General features: G+C 36.2%; 1 protein-coding gene across 4 annotated transcripts in view; it reads left to right on the top strand.

Moving 5' to 3' along the window:
* The window catches only part of Mrtf (Myocardin-related transcription factor), a 548,717-nt gene that overhangs the window by 397,091 nt on the left and 128,294 nt on the right, over nucleotides 1–23,332 (top strand). Inside the window, exon 1 of one of the 4 annotated variants that reach the window (XM_081750583.1) lies at nucleotides 18,251–18,355. The exons of the other annotated variants lie outside the window; for them this stretch is intronic. The gene's annotated coding sequence lies outside the window, so the exon portion shown is untranslated. Of the gene's footprint in view, nucleotides 1–18,250; nucleotides 18,356–23,332 lie in introns of those variants that run through there. 4 annotated transcript variants of the gene reach the window in all.

The following is a 23,332-nucleotide window of genomic DNA, read 5'->3' as shown; positions in this document are numbered from 1 at the left end:
TTACTGGTATATACAAATATATGTTGAATGGGTGCGTCTCTGGTCTACACAGAGGTAATTACTTTGTGCACACCAGGGGCGCACTCACTCAAAATATATTTGTATATATTCTCAGTAAAACTATACTTGTTTAACAGGGAGATGATTGATATAGCATGGAAATTTGATTTTATACTTCATCTGTACTCTTTCTCTTATAAAACAATTTAGTTCTATCAATTTTTTTCAAGGGGAAAAATATAGGTGGAAATATTTTACATTTTCTTATAGTCTTTTCGGGTACATAATAATACCCCTTCATTACTACATAGGTATAGCGGCTTGTAGTATGAGACCCCCCCCCCCAAATAAAGCTTGAACCCCTCCTAACAAAAATTTCTGCGTGCGTGCCTGATGTACACATGAGAGATTCTAGCTACGCCTATGTTTCATCTTATGACATCATACAATGATGACATTTTGCACAGCGATATAAGTCGAGTGATAATACAATATTCCATTATTTCTATTTCTATATTTTTAGTTAGATTTCTTGTTGAAGGTAGATAAATAGCCATTTCGTATGCAACCATTTTTACTTTTGAATAAAACAGGATTATCTAGTGTGCAGTGTTGAACATTCTCAAATTCGAAGATCATTTCGGATTGTCATGATTTTCTGTAATGCTTTCCGAAAAATCAAATATTTTTAAAAATAAGCTTTCATTAAAAAAAAATAACCAGCAAAATAGATCATAGTAAAAAGAAATTTTAAGAAACATGCTTTGTTTTTTTAAAAAAAATACAAAGAAAATAATCGTACCAAAAGTTAAAAAATAGCTCTGTTTTCAACTAAATTACTTTTTTAAATCCATTTATACATGACTGAAAAGAAACGCATGGGGAGAGCCCTTATGTACAGCTGTTTGATGTAATGAATATTGAAGAATTTATAAATTGCTTGTATATGAGAACGCTCCTCGTCCTTTTTTTTTTTTTTTTTTTTTTTTTTTTTTTTTTTTTTTTTTTTTAGTCATACATAAATAGAATTTTTAAAATAAAACGCTCTGCATGATTTTCATTTTCGTCATACATAAAGATAATTTTTGTAAAGTAATTTTCTTGAAAACGTATTTTCTTTTTTACAAGTTTTGTATGATTTGTTTCATTTTATTTATTATTTTTTTTAAATAAAGCATTTTTTGTAGAAATATCTTATTGGTTTAAGCTCACATCAGTATATTAAAGCCAAAGATGAGTTAACTTGACATACATGAAAGAAACAAATTCAGATATATGAGATGAACTTACTAGCCTTCTACGGACTGTTTTCAGAGATATATTTTACGAGTCCTGTCAAGAAATAAAATCAGATCGTAAATTCAGGTAGTATAAAGAATATAAGAAAATAAATTTTAAAAAGTGACAGGAAATGGGATAACTTGCATGTCACCTGTCCAAATTGGGGATTTGATTTATTCAGATACCACTTTCGTTCCTTTTTAAGGATCAGAAAAGTAAATATGTTGGTTTTTCGTCACCATGATCTGGCTACATTTTCTATTATTTATGTGATTCTCCTGGAAGAGGCTCAGTTCAAAAATCAAGTGTTTGATCGTGAACAGATCCTGTGTTGTACACAAGTACCATTCGTCTTACCAGATTTCCTGCCGTTATATTGTTTTTCTTTATATTCTCTGTTCAATCTCTCTTTTAAACATTCTGTGGGTAGGAGGGCACGATGGCTCAATGCTAAAATACTCATCTGCGAGAGTCCCTGGTTCGATCCAAGACCATGCGAATTTGTAATGAACAACATCATGTTCGTGGATTTTGTAGAGTTGTCCTATTTCCTCGTATATTCCCATCCTGCCATTTCCTTTGTAATCATTCACTTTCAATAATCGCCGTCTCCTTTAGCCTTCAGGGCGTGGGACATTAACCCTCGCACTACCTGGTATTTTTTGTAACGCGGACTACCAGGGGGTGTTATATACCCACCCACCTGTTAAAGATTAAATATGTCTTGCAAAAGAAACAAATTAGAATCTCTTACAAAAATCTACAGTGACTGAATGAACAGTACACGGAATAAAACTAACGGCTATTTATTATACTGCGATCTAGGGGTGACATTTCTAAATGTCAGTCACATCTCTTACCAACGGGGAGGGGTATACAATGTGCCTATCAGCTTAAAATAACAAATTTATGAGACACTCTAACGTTCAATTTGCATCACCGTAAGGTAAACATAACAATCTTAGACCACGTTTCCATTTTATATGAATCTTGTAGCTGTCATTAAAAAAAAAAAAAAAAAAAAAAAATCCAATCTTTCTATTTACTGTTTACATGTTACAACTTCCTGAAAGCAAGAAAGGTACCTCCACCGATGCAGCACTGCACTCTAGTGGATAAATAGTGAACCTCCTCATTATAAAAACGTGTATTTTGGCGCACTTCCCCTCCCTGTCCAAAAGAATCCGTTGTTTCGAAAGCAGCAAAACTGGGTTTTCCTTCATGTCAGCCGGGAGGGGGGAGGGCGATAGCAGGTAGCAAGCAAGACGTCCCAGAAAGTTGCACATGGTTCAACTTCTTACAAGATGGAAAAAAAATGTATGTATGTTGTATGTCTCTTTCAAGACTATGCGCAGGATTTCAAGATTTTTAATGACAGCTACAAGATTCATGTAAGTGGTAATGCGGTCTTAAAGAAGCGATTAGAAGAGTAATTTCAAGAAACACTTTGTGGTGGGCACAAAATCACTCCCCCACGTTTGTAGTGCGAGGGTTAAATTAAAAAAAAAAAAAAAAAGAATCGTTTCAGTATAGGTCAAAAGGGTAAGTTTTGTACAACATAAATAGGTTGTCTATTATGAAATAAATGATTAGCTTCAATAGATTCAGTGAAATGAGATGTATTGATTCAAAACTACGGAGCATATTCGCGATGTAAATTGTATAGCAAGATCATAAAGTTGAGAAACAACATGGTGCGTTTGTTCCTAGTCCGACATCCGATATACGAACACTACAAAAGAAGGAAAGTAGTATTTTTTTTTAACGATCTGTCAATCAATAATGAAAAACATCTGCTGTTTGTTTATCCCATATTTTCGCTCTTTCATCTGCTGCTCGCTGTAATGTCAATAATGGATTTAGTACTTTGAACACTCAGCTGTGCGGCTCCATTGTAATTGTTTTCACGTGCGCATATTGCATATTTGCTTTTTTTTCTTTTATTTTCTTTTTAGTCATTCGTATGTGCTTTGAATTGTCTATATTAATGGTTCTCATGTGTGAGTAGAAAAATTATTATTAAATATCGTATGACTAAAGCTTCTTTAGGTGAACAATGAATTTGGGACAGCGAAGTATTGTATCCCTTCAGAAGCAAGATGTTTTATCATGATTTCAGTTTTAAGTTGGGTTAATGGTTAAAAAGTTATAGCTTCGTTTAAATGTTGTCTCCTTTCTGTTTTATCAACAAAAGTAATGAATGGTCATCAGTGGTCCTGATTTCTGTATAACTTTTGAGAAGACGTATTCAATTTTCTCAGATATCACCTAATAAGACACCAATGAAAATTTTAATACAAATACATAGGCTCATGCAAACTTCAAGCGTGGCCGGGCCCCTTTGGTCTCTCTGATGGCCATCTTTTAAATATTGAGTCGTGGTGGTGTAGTCGGTAAGGCGTCTGCCTACGAACCAGGTTTTCTCGGGTTTGATCTCCGGTTGGTGCGGGAATTTGTTTTTCGCCGCATTGACGCCCCGGGATTTATCCAACATCTAAAATGAGTACTTCGGGAAACCGGAGATGTAAAGGTGGCCGCTAACTAGATTCCCTCTCGTAGAAATTGTGATGTCTTAAGGTTAGTGTAAAGGGATAAGTTTTGCCGATAGATATCACTACAGTCTTCGTATCCCTCCCATGTATTTTTGACCTTTCACGAAAATTTACAATTTCTCTTACAAATTTCACCCTAGAAACTTCAAAATTTTAGAGAGAGGGAACTTCATAACCTATCAAAGGGAACAATCCGTGCCGACTTTTAGTTAGAACTTTCTTCATTGTTGAAACAGTTCCTTTGTTAAAGGTTTGGATATTCATTTCAAAAATCAAGCAATTTCAACATTGAAGAAAATTGTAAATAAAAAATCGGCACGGATTATTGCCTTCGATAGATTATGAAGTTTCTTTTCTAAAAATTTAAAGCCTCTAGGTTGAAATCTGTAAGAAAAATCGTGAATTTTCGTGAAGGGTAAAAAAATACATGGGAGAGATACGAAGACTGTAGTGCCATCTATTGGCAAAACTTGTGTCTTGCCAACACACACCAACCTTAACCTCCGTCGACCCCATGAGTCTTCCATGGCCTATTGCGAATGGGGAGCGTCTTTTATCGGTACCGAACAGTTTAATATATGTGTACTTAGCCTAGAACTGAAATTTAAGTGTTCTTTGAAAAAAAATCCAATCTTCTTTAATAGTAATACGGGGCATGGTGGCTCAGTGGTATAGCGCTTACCTCTGGTGCGTGGTACCCCTGATTCGATCCCCGCCCAAGTAAGTATGTGTATAACATCGTGTCCGTGTTTTTTAAGGATACTCCTGTTTCTTTCCACATTTTCGTTCCTTCAGTTCTCCCATCATCATTCACTTGCCTTAATTGTCGTCTCCCTTAGTCTAAAAAACATAAACGTGGGACGTTAAGGGACAGACTATTAAAAATGTTACAAAAACTAGCCATTTTTCTGTTACCTGTTTTTCGTAAATGACAAGAGATAATGAAGTGTAACTTACCAAGATAATAGATAATGTTATTCTACACCCGAAAATACAAATCGGAAGAATTTTCAATGTTGTTATGCATAAAAAGTACTATTATATAATAAGTAAATTATCACTTAATAGTGCATAAAGTTTTTTTATTAATATAAAATAAAATAAACAATTAAAATAATATTTTTAGTGTAAATATTTGGTACGCGGAAGGTGAGAGAATAGTTAAAACATTTAAAAATAAAAATAATATGAGGCCAAGATTGTATAAATTAAAAAATAAATTTTTTTACAATAAGCTGTAACATAACATCTACCTGACCTTGATATATGCATTTGTAATTTAATTTATTGTTTACAAAAAAAAAAGTTAAAAAATATTTGGTACTGTTTTGGTAAACAAATAAACAAATTTTCCAAAACTAAAAAAAAAAAAAATAATAATAATAACTTTTATATTTGTATACATAACATTTTTATATATGTTAGTACAGTGTGGCCAGAATATGAATTACCCAAAATCTAGGTTAAGGCAGCTCCAAAATGAAAAATGAACTCAACGGTAATTGATGAGTTATCATGCCTCTTGGCTCCTTGTTAACTACTTTTTAAATAATATATAGAGATAGAAGATAATATTATCTAATTATCTATTATATATAAATAGAAGTTATTAAAATTACACTATTACAAAATAAATACAAATATTATTTAAAAAGTAGTTAACAAGGAGCCAAGAGGCATGATAACTCATCAATTACCGTGGAGTCCATTATTCATTTTGGAGCTGCCTTAACCTAGATTTTTGGGTAATTCATATTCTGGCCACAGTGTAATTTTTATGGATAGCAACATTGAAAATTCTTCCGATTTGTATTTTCGGGTGTAGAATAACATTATCTATTATCGTGGTAAGTTACACTTCATTGTCTCTTTTCATTTACAAAAACGGCTAAAAGAAAAATGGCTAGGTTTTGTATCATATTTAGTAGTCTGCTCCCTTAATCTGAAAACTTTCACTTTTGATAGTAATAAAATATTGTGTGTGTCAGTCATCAGATTTTCGCATGGAGAGGAGTCATCCAGAACAACCGGATTTTGTGGAGTCCACCCTTTCATCCCACATTTTCATTCCACCATTACTTTCATAATCCTCATTCTGTTAGATCTTGACCACATATAAGAAGCCGATTTTTTTTTTTCGATACTCGTCTCAAGGAGAAATTGCCAATGGTCAAAATTTATGCACTTCTTTGGTTGTTTCTAAGAACACTTTGCCCGTGTGTAACCAACAATATGTATTTGTTATGCGGGCTTACATAACAGAAAAGGATAAAGCTGGTGGTCTTCCTTATGTATTTATTTCACTCGTTTCTTTACTTTCGGGTATTTGCATAACCCTTACCATCCTCGTGCTAAGAATGAATATTTCAGCTAGTGATCCATAAAAAGATTAATACTTACTATAATATAACGAGTTCATGATGTTGCGAGAGTTGCTTTAATTACTTGCTACGGAATATTTTGTAAGCCGCACATAAATGTTTCACAGGCCACAGGTTGCTGACCCTGATCTAATCAATGAGTAATGAATAATGAATTGTGTAAGCATGAAATTGTTTGGAAACAGCTTCATCTATACAATATTCTTCAGCTGGCAGTCGTGAAAATTTCCGAAATGGTCCACCTGCCTTATGTTTTGTATAAACCCTGGCCAGACAAGTCTGCGGCTGCTTAGCTGGACGTGGCGCAACTTTTAGATTCAGCACGTGCTAGTGAGAATTTGCCGGCAGCCTAGTTTTGTGGAAACAGATGAGTTTTCTTCGTGTTTGATGTTTGCTTGTCCCAAGTTTAAGCAGCCAAGTGCAAAATTCTACTGGTGAACCAGAGCCTCGTTGCCAAGTCGATTGTGCGGAAAATACTCATGGATTTTTTTTTTTTTTCATTCCATGACTGCAGAAATATTTACAGACATTATCTCACCCTCTTTGCAGTTGAAGTGGTTACCACTTAACACTTTTATACACATTTCAGTTAAAAGAATTATTATTTTTTCGCTCAAAAAATATTTCTCCTAGAATAGTTGACACTAGGAAACAATATAGAATGGAACTCAACACCGAAAAGTCGAAAATTATGAGAATATCCCGTGGAAATATGCCCTTAAGGATCAGAATAGAACAAAGAAAGCTTAAAAAACACGATTACTTCGAATATTTTGGAGTATTTTGACGAGAGACTTATTGTACTAAAGAGATCAGATCAAGAATTGCTGTAGCAAAATAAGCATTCAACAAGAAAAGATCACTCCTAACTAGCAATCTTAAAACTTGATATAGGAAAAAGCTGGTCAAGTGCTATATATGTGTGGACCATGAGATTGAATGTTTCAAAGACTTTGAGGTTACGTAAGTTAAGAGAAGAAATACTTAGGAAGTTTCGAAATTTGGTGTTTGAGGAAGATGAAAAAGATAACATGAGTAGAGAGAGAGAGTAAGAAAAGAGGATGTTTTAAAATGAGTAAGAAAGAAGAGGACGTTCTTATCCAATATCCTTCGTAGAAAGGCCAAATGGATTGCACTTACCTTGCAAAGAAATTGCCTTTTTCATACTGCCACAGAGGGTAAGGTGGAATTAAGAAATAGAACATATTGGTAGTTAAAGGGAAAAGCTGAATATCGAGAAACGTGGAAGAAACATTTCCAGCCCCTAACCTAAAAGGGGGAGGAGGGAATCTGCTATTAGTCCCAGGACCTGCCAACAGACAGAATACTTAAGTCTTCATCCCGGCAAAATTAAAATACCGCTAATTTTACAGTAATTATGTGATATCTTCAAATAGATAAAAGATAATCGAAATGTGGAACAAGAGCGCCTTAAACAATATTATTTTACATGAGAAACCGTTATCACGACTCACTTATCTGCTTTCGATTTCGAACCATTTTGAAAATCGGCATTTATTTTCGCTTTTCTAAAGAGCTGAAAACGGAAAGCCACTAGGTGACTTGTGATAACGGTACCTCACGCAAAATAATATTGTCTAGGGTGCTCTTGTTCCACATTTCAATTATCTTTTATCTATTTGAACATATCACATAATTACTGTAAAATTAGCGGCGTTTTAATTTCGCCTTGTAGTAATAAGTGTTGTAGCACTGAGCTACCCGTAACCAGTAATTCACATTACAAATGAAAGATTAATTACACTTTAATTACTGTGATTAATTTGTTAATTTCTGACAGTAGTATCATTTAAATTAAGCTCCTAATATCTCCAATCACCCAAGGATTTTTCACTCTAAACTATAATGTTTCCAGCTTAAAATGAGTCAAACGCTGCGCCATGATAGAAATTATTAATGTACTGACCTTCCATCGAAAGCAAAGTGATTCTATTATAAGTTAAGATGTGGGGAGTTTGTGTAACGACTAAACTGTATTGCTGGAAGTGATTCTGGTATAGAAATATCATCGGTGACAACATGTGTGACTTGGCAAGACTATAGAAATAGTTCTCAAGAGAGGAAAAAGCATTCTGGGATAAACAGAATCCATTTATTGCACCGAGGCCACTATGGAAGTACTTTTCTTTGTTGTTTATTAAAGTGGAAAGGCCAATGTTGATAGATTCATTGGTTTATTTTTCAATGGGAATCACTGCTTGCAGTGGGCACATACCCATGATAATGAAAAGTAAGGGTAGGAAATGGCGAGAAAACAAACAATTAAGTATCACTTCGCACTCAGCAGAATAGACATTCCTGGAGCTGTAGTTCCCCAGCTGAGTTTCTTACATGCAGTGCCAACAAAGCTTAAAGCAAACAATTCTCCAATCCCAGATATAGGCCATGGAAAGATGCCTTGTCAATCGTCTTCCGTCCGCGTTGCCAATATATCCATTTTTCATCTCTTGTCCATTAAGGCTCCCGTTGTAAGAATAGGTCTGCACCAGTCCAGAATAATGGCTGAGATATGGGGCAAGGTTGCTGGGCCTTTGACTAAAAAGTGAGGCGTTTTCTACGCACCAGACATCAGTCTGATGCAAATTGAAGACATTGCTTGCCAAAATAGAACCAAATAACGTCAATCAAATTACGTATCTTCATCATACATTTTCTTATATTAACGAAACTCATTACACTTAAATAACTAAAAATGTCAGTAGTGTTTCAAGGATATTTTCTATACAACCCGACAGTATTTGCATATAATTGTGTTACACTATTAAACTCATTTAGATTGAATTCTTCTTTCATATCTGTTGGAGAAATCAAAAATTATTTTGCCTTTCTAGTGATCTCAATAGTAGATGACCAAATTAGATACTGAAGCGTAGTCTAAATGAGAGAAGTCAACGAGAATAAAAAATAATAAATAATTAATAAACTTTATTTTACGTGTTGAGAGCAACTGAAATGCAACAAATACATCACTTTGTAATATTCTGCGACATCATTTTAACGCTATAATATAGTAAAAGGGGTAAATAATATTTTAACATGAATTGATAATAAGATAAACTCTGACAATGTAGTTTACTTCAATTCCTAAAATACTGAGACGTCAAAAATTAAACGTAAAGATAAAAACAACTACTAAGTTATATTAAATATTCTAAAATAAAGTCACATTTTAAGATATGTGTCTATTATAGTTTCATATCATGTGGTTGCAATAAATTTTTTATCCTTGTATACCCTACATTGGAACTTTAAAATCTACATTTTAAAAAAAATATAATCCGACTTACCATGGTTGTCAAGTATCTTTTCTGCGAATACAGAGTCAATTAAATTTCTCCTGTCAGCTAGTGGTTCCAATTTTAATAATAATAATAATAATAATAATAATAATAATAATAATAATAATAATAAAGGTTTGCTTATAATGGTAGAAACAGCAATTAGCCGTACACAACACTCTGTCAAATTGAATAGGTAGTATATTCAAAAGTGGGGATTTACAAAAGAAATATATTTTCTTTCTTACTGTAATTTCAAGTTAATTATGAATTTTACAGTTTGAAATGTTCTATTGTGTAAACTATTCTTTTATTTAAATAATGAAATAATTCACAGTTAAATGGTGATCTTTGCGTATTTTCCCCTACAAAAAAAAAAAAAAAAGTGTTTTTAGTGATCTTTTCAATGATGTATCAAATAACATACCTCGCCATTTAAAATCTTCGAGTGACCCCCCCAGAGCTTTGTAATAGAGATCCTGTGGTGCAAGCAAAGCCTTTAATGCGATGCACTCTCTGACATTTTTCTGTTTCACTCTGTGTTTCATGCTTTTATCTCAAGCCATTTGTGATTTAGATGAAAGCAATAGACGTTTTATATGACACACCTGCTGTACCATGTAGGTGGACAATCCTTAACAGAGAAACTGTATTTTTAAGCTTCATCCCTAACGAATTTTACTTCGTAAGATCTGCAGGGTCCTTCGTCAATAATGAGTAACCACTCGTAAAATATATATAGTTTTATTTTTAGTATTCCTGGCTGTTCCAACCGATTCTTCTACCCTCTGTACGCTATATGTTAAAGTGGCGTTTAATTCAAGCACTAATTGCTTGCATCTAACTTCTCTTTTTTATTTTGTCCACTAATCACTTCGAACTCTCACTATATGGACGCAATTATTGAAGAATTTTACGTTTTGCAGATGATATGACGCTTATTTGTGGAATCTGAGAAGCAAATCAATAAGATGTTTTAAAAAACTTGAGGAAGCGCTGTGAAGAATAAAGGATGAAAGTAAATGTTAGCAAGACAAAAGTCATGATGATTGGAGCGAAGCGGACAGTGTCAAATATAGAAGTAGGACGGAAGAAAATAGAACAAGAGACTACTTTTCAATGCCTGGGTAGAATTATTAGTGATTATATGAAGTGCGAACGTGAAATAAAAGCAAGGATAGAAATGGCGAAAGAAGCCTTTAGAAGGAAGAAAATAGTATTGTATGGAACTTTGAATAAAGCGTTGAGAAAACCTCGTAAAATAGTTCGTGTAGAATATTATACTGTGTGGGTCAGAAACATGGACATTACGCAAAAATGATTAAAAACGACTGGAAGCTTTCGAAATGTGGGTGTGAAGAAGAATTGAGACAGCTGACTCGAGTAGAAAACCAGTGAGAGGGTGTTAGAAATGGTGGGGGAGAACAGAACAATTTTAGATATTATTAAGAAGAGGAAGAGAAAGTGTTTGGGACCTTGACTAAGAAGAAACTGAATCACGAGGGACGTCGTAGAGGGGAGAGAGTGAAGGAGACCACAATTAATGGACGAAATCAAAACAGAAAAATTGTACGTAAAGACGAAGACGAAGAGGTTAGCGGAAGAGCATGAAGCATGGAAGCTCTTCAGTTGCGGCAAGTGACCTGCCAGTAGTGGTAGAATACCTATGATTATAGCGATGATTGTTATAAAGGTATTCGTTAGCGCTGTTAGCAACATTACCTTCTTAGCGCCAGGCAGGAAAAGTGATAGCACATGTAGCGACACCTGTTAGAGTAACTAGTATAAGAATTAGTGTGACGTACAGACTGAGACGTTTCTAGTTTATTATTAGGATGGTAAACAGGCAATAAAATCGTTCATTCTCTCCATTAATCTATTGTAATAAGAAACAAGTAGTAACTAGGTCAAATTATAATCTTTATCTGCAAAAATAAATCAACCTACCCACCCACTCAGCATCAAACCATTGAGTCTATCATAGACACTTGAAAACTTATACATCTTGGACAGTGAATAAGACGAAATTTACAAAATTCGGCTCCTAACGTGGAGAGATGAGGGCTCATTTTTTTTTTTTTCATCCGTAAGATCTCTGACGCTTTTCCCTACAAAACAATTTTTTTCGTGTTCGCACGAAATGAGACGACTAAAAGTCAGGTTTTCCTCGTCTCGTCTCTTACATTTTTGTGAAACTTTCGTCTCGACTCGATTCTCGGAACACATTATCTTGTCTCGTGTCGTCTAAGAAATTTTTGCCTCGTTTTGTAAATTTATGTACAAAATGTATTGCCTTAGATGTTAGAATCACGAGTAATGTAACATTTAAGCCATACTTATTATTGAAAAGTATTGTGTAATTACTTGCGTATTTTTAAAAGTTGATATAAATTTTGCTTTTCATTGTTTGCCCAGTTACTGTATGAATTCATAATTTCCTGCTATGAATCATGCAACGTTAAAATAGTGTTAAGGTGTAAAACTTGGTAAACTAGTGTTACTTACAAGACTCAAGAAATTTATTGTTTCGTCTCAAATTTAAAAATGTACGTCTTGTCAAGTCAACACTACAAATTTTGTACAAATATCACTCTTAATCCTCAAACTTGTGGTGTTTATGAGTACTTATATCCCATATTTGAGATAAGTTTTTCTAGAACCCCATAGAAGTGTATGTTTTAAAATAGCTTAATTGAATTGAGCATCAGAATATTGTGCCCAAGCGTGACTACTTTTAGTTTTTGTGTAAGCGATACTACAAAGATCTCAATTTTAAGGCCATTTTTCTCGTGACCCTATGGACCGATATGTTTATAAATAGTTGGTTTGAATTTAACTAACTACCTCTATGGCCTATGGAACCCGGAGGTTCAATGTCGCGTTCACAAAAGTTCTCTACTGACTTCTATCCTTAGCCAACTGGATCCAGTTTCTACTTTGTATTCCTATTTCTGCGCGATACATCTTAATATTGTCCTCCCATTTGCGCCTAGGTCTTCCTAATGGTCGTTTTACGATTGGGTTTTCAGTTAAAACTTGGAAAGCATTCCTACTTTCTTCCATCCAGGCTACATGACCTGCTCGCCTGAACCTTCTAACAATGTTTGGTAAACGGTATAAATTATGTAGTTCCTCGTTATGAAGTTTCCGCCATTCTCCTTTCCCGTTCCTCTTGGGTCTGAATATTCGTCTTAGGATCTTGTTCTCCGGTGCTTGGGGTCCCTAATTCGATCCCAGCTCGCGCCGTGTGGACTTTGTGGGGGACAAACACCGTGCTTGTGGGTTATCTCGGGGTTCTCCCGTTTCCTCCCACTTTCTTTCCACCATTTCATTTATTTCTCATCTTCACCGTCTCCTTTAGCCTAACCGGCATAACTGTGGGACGTAAAACTCAAATATTTCATTTTATTTTTTAAAAAAAATACTTTGTCTATGTTCTTCCAGTCTGTTTTAAGCTTCAAATTTCCCGACAGCATTTGTATGTACTCTCAAATTAGTATTTTAAAAAAACGCAATTAAAAATTATTCAAGCGTGGGCACTTTTTATTAATGGCATGTTAGTTAGTTATTTAGTATATGAAGTGTTTCGGTTCGGTTGAATACGATAATGTCATTCAGTTACGCTAGTAGTAGCTTATACGGTAGAATTTCCGTAGCTACCGGATGTAAAGACAGATAGTCCAGCATATTGGGTCTTTTTACATCAAACAGTACGACTCTGAACTTTTACTTCCACGAATTGCATATGAATAAGTCAGAAGGTGTGAAGGGGAGAATGGCTGCAAAATATTAACTTACGCACTGGCATTAAGCTGTATTTGGTAGCATTTCGTAGAAACTAAGTGTGTGTGTGGTGTAATAATATAAAATTAGTAAAATGTTTCTAATAGTTTGTACTTTTCTGATTTTTTCAGGTAAGAAAAGAGCGAAAAAAAAAAAAAGGTTTGGAAATACTGACTTGTAAGGTACAGTAATTTTTTAGAAATTAATATTGTTGGACCGATAATTAGACTAAAGTTTATTTATGCATCTGTATAGATCTAACATATAAGGATTTAGAGTTGACATGAACGTTAATGATACATATGTATAAAATGATTATAGCTACGTAAAATAATACATGAAAGAAAATGAAAATTAGATCCATGTAAATTGTTTGAATCAAAAAATATAATGTTATAAAAGAACATTGTGTTATATTTCGAGGATTTTATTTACATCTTATCATAATGACAGGAGACAGAAAATGTTAACTAAAGCGTATGTGCGAAAATTAATAGATATCTCAGAGTTTGGTGCGAACGGTCCTGGGTTTAATTTCCGGTGGGGACACTTGGTCGAAAATGTGTAACAGCTTTTTCAGGCCAGCTATCCTGAGCGAGCTTTTTCTCACGTACACCAGGCAATTGGCGGGTTTTTACCCATCATACAGGTCCTTGGCCTCTTATTTCCTTTCCCCCCTTCCCTGGATAGTGTGCTCGCTGAGGGATATCATCCCTCATACGAGACGACCCTAAGGCCATAGATGCAGGTAATGCCCAAAAATATGTATAAATATGAAGAAATCAAGTTTCAGAGTTTGAAGAACTAGGTAATAAAATATGTAATCGTCACAAAGAATGAAGCTGAAGCAGTGCAATCGTTCGAATTTTCTCCTATTTCCCCGAAAATCACCTCTAAAATCCGGAAATTTCTTTTCATTTGAGAATGTTGTTCATCACATTTATTTGTGTACATCCCGTGTTTTAGCAACAAACCAGCATTCACTTGGTAAAACAAAATTGATAAGAATAATCAAATCGCTTTAGCATTTCTTCGTAACTAATTCACTCGCTCTATGGCACCTTGAGGTTCAATGCCGCGCTCAGAAGTGCTTTCCACTGACTTCCATCCTTAAGGTTACTGTAAAGTTACAAGTTTTACCGATAGGTGTCACTACAGTGTTCGTATCTCTCTCACGTATTTTTTACCTTTCACGAAAACTTACAGTTTCTCTTACAAATTTCAACCCAGAGACTTCAAATTTTTAGAGAAGGGACTTCATAATCTATTACAGGGAACAATCCGTGCCGATTTTTTATTTAGAATTTTCTTCATTGTTGCAACAGTTCCATTGTTAAAGGTTTGGATATCCATTTCAACAATCAAGCCATACAACAATGAAGAAAATTCTAAATAAAAAATCGGCACGGATTGTTCCCTGTAATAGATTATGAAGTCCCTTTTCTAAAAATTTGAAGTCTCTAGGTTGAAATTTGTAAAAAAAAAAAAAAAAAAAATCGTGAATTTTCGTGAAAGGCAAATAAATATATGGGGGAGATACGAAGACTGTAGTGCCATCTATCGGCAAAACTTGTCCCTTTAGACCAACCTTAACCAACTGGATCCAGTTTCTACTCTGTATTCCTATTTCTGCTAGATCCATCTTAATATTGTCCTCCCATCTACGCGTAGGTCTTCCTAATGGACATTTTCCGATTGAACTTCCAGTTAAAACTTCGAAAGTGTTCCAACTTTCTTCCATTCTGGCTACATGACCTGCCCATCTCAGCCTTGTAGATTTGATGACCCTAACAATGTTTAATAAATGGTATAGATTATGTAGTTCCTCGTTATGAAGTTCCGCTATTCTCGTTCCTCGTGGGTCCGAATATTCGTCTCAGAATTCTGTTCTCAAATACTTTCAGTCTGCCGGTCTTCCCTAAGAGTAAGCGACCATGTTTCGCAACCATACAGCATAACAGGCATAATTATAGTTTTATAGCATTTCTGCGTAGATCGAAGTAAATATTAGAGTATATTATGAAAGTATTTCGCATCTTGTTTAAAAGGGAAGACAGAGAAAATCCCTATAAGCTTCCATCCTATATTATAGAGATTAAGGATTTTCATTACTACTGTCTCCTTTTTTGAATTGTAGTGTGAAGACTTAAACAACCGAGAAAATCCAAAACTTTCGAAAATGAATTTGTCATATCTACAAAACAATGTTAAATGAGCTAATATAATCAGGCTGGGAATCCAAGTGTGCAAGTTACGATGTAATAATTTTTAGGAACTCAATTTTCTGCTCTATTTGAGAAATCAAATAAAAAGTTTATATGAAGGAGATGGGTTTATCAATACTCCTGTATACAGGGTGCTCACAGCAGCTGTTTTCTGCTATTAATGAAGTGTCCCAAGAATATTGTCCTTCTTCATTCTACCCAGGTACTACCACTTCCAGTTTCAATATTGAGAAAATATGCCAATCAAACCAAACTGATCCACGTGGTGTACACGTGACACTAATACATAACTATAAGTGTTGACTAACCTGCTTTCCAGAAATTATCATGTTTGTTTTGATATTGCACTTTTTTAAAAAATGAAAATCAGTAGGGGAAATCCTTCGGGCGACAATCGGTGGTCTGTTATGTTGAGGATGTGGATCAGCATCTCGCTGTTTGATTTAATTTGATTTTCAGTTTATTTTCGTTCAGCAACGAAGCTATTTGAGACGTAGATCTACAGTGTAACATCGATTCCGCACCACATGAGCTTCCACCAGGAATCGAACCCGGGTCTCCAACGCTAAAGGCGCTTGCACTAACCGCTTAGCCACGAAGAAGCTCAATATCTCGCTATTGTTGCTGATTTTCTCAACGGAGACTGCTAATGCTGTATTAGCTTTCTTCTAATCCTATCTGGTTTAACACAACTCTTATCCGTTCAAATGTTGATCAGACCAGCGGCTTGACTTTAGTGATCTCAGGATGGCTCAGTGGTAGAGTGCTTATCTATAATGGGATGAGTTTCTGGTTCGATACCAGGCTTTGTGAGTTTGTGATGGACAGCATGTTTTTTTTTTCTTGGGGTCCTCTTGTTTCCTTTCCTTTCAACATTCTTATTTCCACCAATTATTTCATAACCACTCTCTTTCACCTATCAACCGTCTCTTTTAGCCTAAAGGGCAAAAACGTGGACCGTTTAATTGAATTATTGGTTGGATTGGAGTTTAACATCCTCTTCAGGACCGAAGCTATATGAGACCTTTACCTATATATTTTATTTCAAAATTTGATAGAAACATAAGCACATACTCTTTAAAAACATATTCCGGAACTCCCCCCATGGCTACATAGTTAATCATGGGTAACGATACCTATACCCTAAGTGCTTGGGCGCAATCCACCTAAATTCACCATTCCGCCAAAACCAAACCAAACCACTTAGCGTAACAGCGCTTTTGTGGGCCTGAGCTGCTCAACGCTATCCGTTAACGACCGTATGAACTACGTTTAGCCTAACAACGAACATGTATTCAGCGCACTGCGTCGCCGTATCCCTAACAGGCATATCAGGAGCTTTCTAGGTCTAGTGACCATCACATTTTTTTTTTATTCGCGTGACTCCCCGGTTTGCCTCACGATGAGTGAACACTGAAAATTTTATCACCAGCCGGAAATCGAGCCCGGGACCACGTGGACATGAGTCCAACGCTGTAAGTACTATACTACGGTGTCTCCCATCATTTCCCCACCTCCTGAAAAAGTATTAGGAGAAGTGACCGGAGTCGGTTGTGGAAAACTAAGATAACTTATTTTATAGACTAAATTTTATTCAATTCTTAACTTTCTGCCATTCTATAAATCATATTGATTGTATTTTGAATTTAGCCATTTTCAGTGGAAAATTATGTATTCTTCTAGTAATCTCATGGGCGCAAATGCGCCCTAGAACTCGTCTGTGGACACCCCTGGTCTTATGTGCAGGAGACCAGAGTTTGCTATTCGTTGAAACTCGTGTGATTCGGATCCCACGTTAAGCTGTAGGCCAACGTCTTATATAGGCACGCACCCAGAAATTTTTGTTGCTAGGGGGCCCAAATTCTGGGGGGGGGGAATGAAATGAAATCTTTGAGTTTTACGTCCCCCGGTTACGCCGGTTAGGCGAAAGGAGACGGTGATGATGAGTAATGAATGAAATGGTGGAATGAAGAAAGTAGGAGGAAACGGGAGAACCCCGAGAAAACCCACGCACACGGCAAATTCTGGGGGGAATCCAAGCCTTCGGGGGATCCAATACTGCAAGTCACTACGTTTATGTAGTATTGAACGGGTATTATTCTGCACCCAAAAAGACTATAAGTAATTGTAAAATACTTCCACTTATATTTTCAGGGAGAAAATGTTAGAAGCAGATTTTATATATATATATAAGGGAAGGAATACAGATGAAGTGAAGATCAAATTTTCATGCTATATCAATCATTTTCCCATTAAATAAGTATAGTTTTGAGAGAGTATACAGATGTATGTTGAGTTTAGGAAATTTATCCCCAGTTGGTTCTCCCCTGGTCTCGTATCGAATCTGTGTTGAGAGTAATGCAAAGCTCTAATCCAACTAATTTAAACTACTGATTCTGTTTTCTCCCATCGCTTGTGCCGTAGTCAAACTTCACCTTACATATAAGTGTAGTGTGGTAAAACAATAAATACATACGTGAATTTATGTTCGTCTGAACGTACTAAAGTATATGTGTTTCTCGATATTTATGACACTTGGCAACCCTGTGTGATAGGTCGTGAGAATGGGGGTGAAATCTCCCCATTCTGTTTTGCCATTAGTGAGGGAGGTCAGGGTTTGTGTTGTCATGGCTACGGACGCGACGATGTGGATACTCGTTCTCAGACTGGAAGGGGGGAAGAGACCAGCTGAATTGCATGAGTCTCTGTCTGGGTCGTAGTGGTAGTGGTTAGTGATGATCCCTATTCCAAGTCTAGCTAATTCCCATTTTTCAATGGAGTTCTCTGACAGCAATATCACTCGGATTTTCTCCCTCTTGGGTTTTGATTAAGTGGTAATTAATATTTGTTCAAATATTTGCATGAGTTTTTTCAGTTGTTTTTAAAAATATCTTCTTGTAGATAGTTATTGCTTCTCTTTTAAGTAGTTAAGCATGCATGAATTGGTGACCAGTCCCTCGTTTGAATGGCATAGAAGACGACGATAATGTACAGATAGCTAAGGAAATAAAAAGAAATTGGTCAGGTTTCATTTACTGTAAATGTGATAGAACGTATGGTGGAAGAGAAACAAAAACGAGCAGAATTATATAACTACACCAAGACGAAAAGATTAACTGCGGACCGTAGCACATGGAATCTTCTTAGTTTGCCATATATATCGTTCTAGTGACGACAGAATAGTGTAATGATATTAAGTTGGTCCAAAGATTTACGTATTTGAACAAAATGTGGCCGAGTTGGTCAGTTCGTTCTCAAGTTATTGACAAAGGAATATGTATATGATTGGTACCAAGGGCGCCGATTTCTCTGTAAATTTGGGGGGTCCCATTCAGATGCAGAAGGTACATATATGAGGATTTTAAGACAAATTGCATTCAAATGATGCCAAATATTGTATATTCATAAATGCAATAGGGGCCCACATCAGCTTTGGGAGGCCGGGCCCCCCGCCCCCCTTCAGGATCGGCGCCCTTGATTGCTACTGGGACGCACCTACGGGGGTCCACCGGGTTCGGAGCTCCCCCCCCCAAAAAAAACTTCCTAACTCAACATATATTTGTACCTAGGTACATTTTCTCAATAAAACTGTACTTTTTTAACAGGAAAATGATTGATGTAGCATGAAAATTTGATCATCATCTGTACTCTTTCTCTTATAGCAGCCGCGGTGGCTTAGTGGTAGATCGTTCACCTCTTGTGCAAATGGGTCGTTGGTCGGATCACAGCTCGCGCCAAGTGAACTTTGTGGTGGACAAACACTGCGATAGTGAATAAAATAGAGGTGACTGACCACTTTTTTTTTTGTTTGTTTGTTTGTTTGTTTGTTTGTTTGAGACTTCCAAACTATTTTGTGTATAGTTGCGGAAAGTCATAGAACGGTTATGGTTGTCCGTCAGATCTGTCGATAACTATCAGAGCAATAATGGTAAGAGATACAGGGAAGTGTTTGTGGACTCAAATGTTCCAGGAATTGATTCCGTCTCTTCTCTTAACTTTATGTTCCATTGGTTCCGAACCTTGTTTAGATGCCCCCCTCGTAAACCCTTCACACTTTAAGTACTCCCTCCTTCCCATTCATTTTTCTGTCTGACCTCTTCTGCGATTTCTGATGCAGCATTTAATTCCAAAATGTTCAATAATAATAATAATAATAATAATAATAATAATAATAATAATAATTATTATTATTATTATTATTATTATTATTATTATTATTATTATTATTATTATTATTATTATTATTATTATAAATGTATTATTATCTCACCATATGTTATTAATTTCCAGCAAGACTTCTGCGTACCATTGTAATGTAGTATTATTTTTTGAAATCACTTTTGTTCTTAATGAAGACACAGTTTTAATAGTTATTTTGTGGTTGTACGTATTTAATATAACGCCTTTTGTTACAACTTCCATAATATTCGTAATTATCAATGTAGTTTATTTGTGTCCGTAGCTCTCCTCCCCTTTACTTGCTCTTCACTCCCCACTTCCACCCTCCATCCTGTTCCCAGGTAGAGAATCAGTGTTCTATTCAGGAATTAGATTTCTAGACTTTTCGGCATCTGTAGCCATGTTAGCCATCTGTGGCCATGTATGATAGATGACGTCCCTCGGCGATTACACTCTTCGAGGAAAGGGAAGGAAGGAAGGAAGCGGGTTGAGACCTGTATGTTAGGTACCATCCCGGCATTTGCCTGGTGTGAATGAGGAAAACCTCACTCAGGATGACTGGCTTGAAAAAGCGTTTACACTTTTCAAGCAAGTGTCCCCATCGGAAACTGAGCCCGGGACCAATGTTCTATTCAAACCGAAAATGTGAGCTCGCTCGTGGCTAAGCGGTTAGCGTGGCCTTTTGCGTGGGAGACCGGAAATCTAGCATTTGCGGTTTCAACGTTGATCACTATACAGCAAAAACATTAAGTATCGAGAGTGTTTTTTTTTTCTTTGTGGATCCAGGATCCCAAAAATAGATTCCATCTGAGGGGTTAATCTGCTTTTGAAACCGGAAGAGCTAAAAGTCTACCACCATTTCCGGTTTCAGTGTCAATCCTTATAAAGTGAGACGGTATAGATTGCAAGTAACATTTCTCTTTCTTTCTTTATCTTAAGTTTGGATTCAGAATCTCAAGAATACGTTCAATCACAGCAATCTTTTTGTTGAAACCGGAAGTGGCATTAATTACTACAGCTACTGGTTTCAATACTGATTCTCAGATAGCAAAAAATCTCAGAAATAACAAATATTTTATTATCTGAAATCAGTGTTCCAAGAAACAGGTTCTATGTGAGACCTTCTCTCTTTGTTGAAATCGAAAGTAATAGATTACCACTTCCGGTTTCAGTATTTAATTTCCTGTTTCATCGTTGATGCTTATAGAGTGAGACGTTAAAGGTAGCGAGTAACTTCTTTCTTTTTTTAAAAAAATATGGTTTCAGGATATCAAGAATAGATCCCATTACAACTATCGTTCTGTTGAAACCGAAAGTGTCAGAAATAGCGAGAAATGTTTTATTATCACAAATCAGCGTTTCAAAAATAGGTTCCATCTGACACCTTATCTCTCTGTTAAAATCAAACGTATTAGAACTTACCAGAGTTTGCTTATATCATTGTTTAAATGGTCGAAGTAAATAGGTTCTTTTTTTTATCTGATATTTTGTATGAATGTGGAATGCCAAGTTGCATTTAGTTGAAGATGCTTCGTCACTCTGCCATTCGTGTGTATTGCAATGATTCAGCTGTTATTGACGGAACACCTGAGAAAAAGAGGCGTGGCTGAGTACTTACAGATGGAATTTAATTTCAACATGATTACACTTAGTAAATTAGCCCTTTTTTCGAATACTTTTTAAAGTTCCGTCATCCTTCATATTCCTCCCCCTGAAACCTTTGTTTGAATTTGAAGTACTTGAGAGATTTTAATAGCAAAATACTCTCGGAGAAAAGAAAAAGATTGATTGTGATATTTAGCATTTATATGTATATTGTGGCATGTAATGGATTCCTTGTTTAGTTGTCACTATTATTGCAAGTAACATGTTCAGTTTATTCCAGTGTTGCCAGATTATGTTGACATAAGAATTACCCGCAAAAAAAAAATCAATATTGACAGCATCATCGTTATGCAACCGAATTTTTTAAAATTAGGAAGTAACGAATTTCTATCTAGAACGCCAGAAATCATTGCTATCGATGCGCTAGCCAATCGAATATTCGTTGTCCATAGTAGGGTCGAGGAGTATCCTCGGTCAAATTTAGGCCGGTTTGTGTCGACCAGCAGACTTTAGGGAAACAAACGATCCGTATTTGTATCCCAAACAGGAGGCCACGATGTCTCGGTGGTAGACCGTTCACCTTTGGTGCATAGGATCCTTAGTTCGATCCCAGCTCGCGCCAAGTGAGCGGTGTGGTGAACAAAACACCTCTGCGTGGGTTTTCTCGGGGTTCTCCCGTTTCCTTCCACTTTCTTCATTCCACTATTTCATTCATTTCTCATAATCACTGTCTCCTTGAACCTAGCCGGCATAACCGTAGGTCATAAAATTTGAATATTTCAGTTCATCCTCTTCCTCGTCTTTTTTTGTATCTCAAACTACTAGGTATTTTGAACCAGTTTTGCATAAATTAGGAAGATGAAAATTTTAAGAGGAATCATCTCTTATCATAGATGACCCTGGCAGTGACCCTGTTCACAGTGAATTGCAGTTAGAGAACCCGATGCAAATATAAAATAGTATCCATTTGGTCCAAAGTGAGAAAAATCTCCGAGGCCCGTGGTCCCGAGTTCGATTTCTAGTGGCAAACTAACGTAATCTCGAATCCCATCACAAACTGTACGAAAACTAATTGAGATAAAATATTGCATTATTAGAACGCTTGGATTTAAAATGTGACGCTTTCTTTGTTTCATAAGTTATTTTGTGACAAACGCAATTTGAAATATCGTTGGCGACACGCTGCGAAATGTTTTCAGGTTTGGAATAAACAAATTTCTTTTCCGCTTTAGAGTGACAACAAAATAAACTAAAAATCCTTTTCTCAGCATCGGGTGGTGTAACCAACCTTGCTCCTGGCTGTGAACAGTGTTGCCACGTAAAGAACGTACGATACTCTTTTTCTTCTTGTTTTACCTTTAAATTAAATAGTGATTAATTAGCACTTAATAGTAAGTGAAGGTATATGGAAATGTTTCAGTTAGGTACTGTACACATTAGCTAATATGTTCAAAGTAACTCTAGATGTGTTAGAGCAATGTAAAGCAGTACATGTTAGAGGGGACACGGTGGCAATTATAGAGGGCTCACCTCTAGGTAGAGACCTGCACGGGCCGAATTTTTCGGCCCGAGCCCAATCCAGCCCGAATGTACGTAGGCCCGGCCCAGCCCGGACCCGAAAAGTTTTGGAGATTTTCGGCCCGAGCCCGGCCCGGGCCCAATAAATTTTAGAAGTTTCATTTTGTAACATTTTTCACGGGCACACTTCTTCAACGTTTGCCTTTATTCTAATTATCGTTTAACGAATGTCAATAATTATTAAAGAATTGCAATTAATCGGCTCCAGCCCGGCCCGACCTGAAGAGAAATCAGTGTCGGTCCGCCCAAGCCCGGCTCGGCCCAAAGAAATTATAGAGTCAGCCCGCCCAAGCCCGGCCCGTGCAGGTCTCTACTTCTAGGAGAGGGATCCGTGGTTCGTTCCTAGGCTATGAGGGTCTGTTGTAGGCACAGTTGTGCCCGTTAGTTTTCTAGGTTTTCTCCCATTTCCTCCTACTTTCTTGTTCCACCAGTTATTTCATAATTATTAA

Source organism: Thermobia domestica, chromosome 3, assembly GCF_964235325.1.
Source record: "Thermobia domestica chromosome 3, izTheDome1.hap1.1, whole genome shotgun sequence".
In the NCBI taxonomy this organism is placed as follows: Eukaryota; Metazoa; Arthropoda; class Insecta; order Zygentoma; family Lepismatidae; genus Thermobia; species Thermobia domestica.
The sequence above is the reverse complement of the archived record's forward strand: the minus strand, read 5'-3'. Positions and strand labels throughout refer to the sequence as shown.